Source organism: Ursus americanus, chromosome 14 (assembly GCF_024610735.1).
Source record: "Ursus americanus isolate L20-20 chromosome 14, mUrsAme1.1.p, whole genome shotgun sequence".
In the NCBI taxonomy this organism is placed as follows: domain Eukaryota; kingdom Metazoa; phylum Chordata; class Mammalia; order Carnivora; family Ursidae; genus Ursus; species Ursus americanus.
In genome coordinates this window covers 47,742,057-47,746,435 of record NC_142140.1, presented here as the reverse complement: position 1 = coordinate 47,746,435, position 4,379 = coordinate 47,742,057, and the positions used below count along the sequence as shown (strand labels likewise).

The 4,379-nt window shown below is 43.1% G+C and overlaps 1 pseudogene; it reads right to left on the bottom strand.

Annotated features, from left to right (window-relative positions):
- Positions 1-1,642: 1,642 nt before the first annotated feature.
- Positions 1,643-2,567, bottom strand: LOC123796226 (olfactory receptor-like protein OLF4; annotated as a pseudogene).
- Positions 2,568-4,379: the final 1,812 nt, after the last annotated feature.

Genomic DNA, 4,379 nt, shown 5'->3' with positions numbered 1-4,379 from the left:
AGAGTAAAAGCAGGGGACTGGTTGGGAAACACAGCAGCATATTTGTAGAGAAAGTGCCTGACACTAAGCTTTTGATTTCTGAAGCATCCATTTCAAAGACAACCATGGTGAATAAGCACACTGTCAGGTGTGGGACACTATTTTTTTAATAATAACTTTTTATTATGTTATGTTAGTCACCATACACTACATCCCTGGTGTTTGATGTTCCCTGATTCATTAGTTGCGTATAACACCCAGTGCTCCATGCAATATGTGCCCTCCTTAATACACATCACTGGCCTATCCCATTCCCCCACCCCCTCCCCTCTGAAGCCCTCAGTTTGTTTCCCAGAGTCCATAGTCTCTCGTGGTTCATTCCCCCTTCTGTTTACTCCCCCTTCATTCTTCCCTTCCTTCTCCTACTGATCTCCCTGCTATTTCTTATGTTCCACAAATGAGTGAAACCATATGAATGGGACACTATTACCAGAGAAGCACTCAGACAGCCCCAGCCATGAAGTACCTCTTCAGGAAGTCCTGGGTCACCTCCATATGGACATGTGAGAGACCCTGATTTGTCCTTCAGCACCCAATTTCTACTCATATAAAATTCTACAAAAGGGTAAACCCACAAACCCTTAACCACTCTGGCCAGGGACCCTAATAGAGGCAGATCTTCAGGGGAGCTCACTCTCTCCCTCCCTCTCAATGCCTCTCTCCCCTCTGAAACCTCTGGAAAAGCATTTGTGATCCCCTGTGCCCTCCAGGACCTGTCAGGAATAAACCTGGTTTTGTTAGAGTTCTCTAATGGTGCTGCTGAGGCCTGTCTTGCAATCACAGTGAGAACCCAAGGGCTGGTGCAGCCACAGCAGAGGCTCTGGTCAGGGAAGCATCTGTGGGAATGTCCACAAGCACAGGGGTGCAGGGGGTGCCCGGGCTTTCCTAGCCTGAGCATCCCTGTCAGGAGCCTGAGACTTAAAAGGAACAGTGTTAGAGTCCACATTCTCAGGAAGAGGAGTGAGGATAGTGATGTAAAAAGATGGACAGACTTTATGCGAAAACTGTGGCTTTGTATTTTCACCTATATTAAAGTTATGTAAAGGGCATAGGTGCCAATTATATTTTCTTTCAAATGAAGAATAAAACTCATGATTATTGTATTAGGAAATGTAAGGAAAATTTATTTGGAATGGTATAATCACTTGAAATTATTTTTAATTTCAAAATCCAAATTGTCAGATATAAGATGTAGAAATTTTAAATTCAAAATCCAAATTGCCGGATATAAGATGTAGAAATTTCCCATTATTTTTGACCAAGATGGGGAAAATATTGGGATTGTATGAAAATGGACAAAGGGGAAACTGTGTATATATCACACAGAGCGGAAACTTAATAGAGTAAGAAGGGCACATGATCTGATGAGGACTGGGTGTTCTACACAATTAATGAATCATTGAACACTTGAACTTAATTACAATAATAAAGTGAGTGACTTCAATGTATGGAGAAATTAAATTCAAACAAATGGAAATTCCACAAGTTATAAAGAAGGAGCAGTTTCAACTTTCACAGACTGATCAAAGAATAGCAGTTCCTGGCTTTCAGGCTGTGAGCCCTGCAGTCGTGGGCAATTCTTCAGCCCCAGGACGATATGCTCTTACAACACTGGAACCCCAATGATTTTTTTCAGAGCCCTCCTTATGTCTCTGTTCCTCAGGCTGTAGATGAAGGGGTTCAGCATGGGCGTGACCACCGTGTACATCACCGAGGCCACTGCACTTGCGTGGGAGCTCTGGGGTGCAGCAGAGCTCAGGTACACTCCTAGGCTCGTACAATAGAATAAGGAGACAAGTGAGAGGTGAGATGCACAGGTGGAAAATGCTTTATACTTGCCCTGAGCTGATGAGATCCTAAGTATGGAGGAACCTATCTTGCAATAAGAGTAAAGGATCACAGTGAAGGGACTGACAGCCAGCAGCATGGTTGCAATATACATCACCATGTCATTAAGAATGGTGTCAGAACAGGCAAGTCGAACCACCTGATTGATTTCACAGAAAAAGTGGAAATTTCGCTTCTCTGCAGAAGGACAGCCACAAAACCATTAAACTTTGTAATAAGGAATTCAGGGCACCCATCACCCAGACCACCAGAACCAGCAGTGCACAGAGCTGGGGGTTCATGATGACCATGTAGTGCAGGGGGTGACAGATGGCCACGAATCGGTCATAGGCCATCACAGCCAGGAGAAAATCATCCAATCCAGCAAAGAGTACAAAAAAGTATATTTGAGTGATGCATCCTGCATAGGTTATGAATTTGCTCTGAGTCTGGATGTTCAGCAGCATCTTGGGGATGGTGGTGGAGGTGAAGCAGATGTCTACAAAGGACAGGTTGGCCAGGAAGAAGTACATGGGGGTGTGGAGGTGGGAGTCAAAGCTGACGGCCATGATGATGAGCAGGTTTCCGAACACAGTAATCAGGTACATGGAGAGGAAAACCCCAAATATAAGGGGCTGCAATTCTGGTTTCTCTGAAAATCCCAGAAGAAGAAACTCTGAAATTCCTGAATCATTGCCTGGTTCTATGTGGTTAAGGTGACTACCAGGGAACAAAAAAATAACATGACATTTTTTTCCACTAATGAAGATTATAAATATAATTGAAATTACACAATTTGTATTTTATATTCAAAAGTAAATATTCATAGTTTTTGTATAGAACTTGTCCCCTTTTTGGATGACCCCCATGCCAGCTCTGAATAGGAATGTGCATCCCACACATGGCCTTTTCCCCAAGTACTCATGTATTCTATACTTTCAATGAGAAATTCTGTCACATATTTGAGGAATAAACTTGAGTACTGACTAACCTCCAGGCAACGAGTATTGGTGTCAAGAAGCAAAAGTCTACACATTCAGTGATGGAGAAGATAAGCAAATAAAAGATCAGACAGAATATCAGAAGGTTGCAGGTGCAATGAAGACAAAGCCGGTATAAAGGAAAGAGTGGATAGGGTGTTATTTTTTACCGGTTGCTCAGGTAGACAACACATTTACACGGATGCTCCAAGGGGGAAACAGCAGGAGACACTAGATTATCCAGGGAAGCGTGTGCCAAACAGATGGAGCAAACAGTGTGAAGGCTTTCAGAAAAGACTTGGGTGTTTTTGTTCATTAATTTTTGAAACTTGAATGTGGTTGACACACTGTGTTACATTAATTTTGGGTGTACACACAGTGACTCAACAAGTTTAAATGTTGTACCGTGTTCACAACATTGGAGCTGCCATCTGTCACCACACAACCCTATCACTGACTATATTGCCTATGCTGTGCCTTTTATTCCTGTGACTCATTCATTCCTTAAACGGAAGCCTCCCACTCCCCTTCACCATCCTGCTTTTCATTTGTTCATTTATTGTTTTAAAAAATAAAGGCTCAATCTATGAGGAGGCAAGGTAGTGGAAGAGTAGGGGGGCACGTTTCATCTGGTCCCTTGAATTAAGCTAGATAACTATCAAACCATTCTGAACACCCATGAATTCAACTGAGATGTTAGAAAAGAATATCTGGAACTCTAGGAGTAGAAAAGAGACCACTTTCTGCAAGGTAGGAGGTGCGGAGAAGTGAATCTGAGGGGAGATATTAGAAGATAAACGATGCAGAGAGGCAGCCTCCCTAAGCCAGCTACCAGAAAATGATATCGCCCAAGAGGGCCAGATATTGCATGGTGCACTGGGTGTCATATGCAAATAATGAATTTCATGGAACACTACATCAAAAACTAAGGATATACTGTATGGTGACTAACATAACATAATAAAAAATAAAAAATAAAGAAGCCTTAGAAATCTGCTCCAGTGAGGGACATCCCTGCCGGAAAGGTGCTCAGGTAGAAATGGGCAAAATTCTAGGTTGCACAGTGTGTTCTCAGGATTCCTGAAGTCACAGAATTAGTGTGGGGGGATGGGGGTGCTGAGCTGGTAGAGTTCCCAAGCTTTGGAGGGGGGAACAGTTACAGTCAGCGAGCCCGGGAGGGGGCTGTCAGCTGGGTTTGCCATAAACTGTGAGCTGGGGCCGATTGGGAGACTGCTTTCTGCCTCAGGACCCTGAAGAGGACCAGAACATGGACACCCTCTACCAATCCATGGAGGGGTGGTACAGTGATGAACATGGATGCAAAAATTCTCATCAAGAAACTAGCCAATAGGATCCAACAGTACATTAAAAGGATTATTCGCCAAGACCAATTGGGATTTATTCCTGAACTGCAAGGTGGCTCAACATCTGCAAATTATTCAGTGTGATACCACATTAATAAAAGAAAGGACAGGAATCATATGATCCTCTCAATTGATGCAGAAAAAAACATTTGACAAAATACAGTGTCCT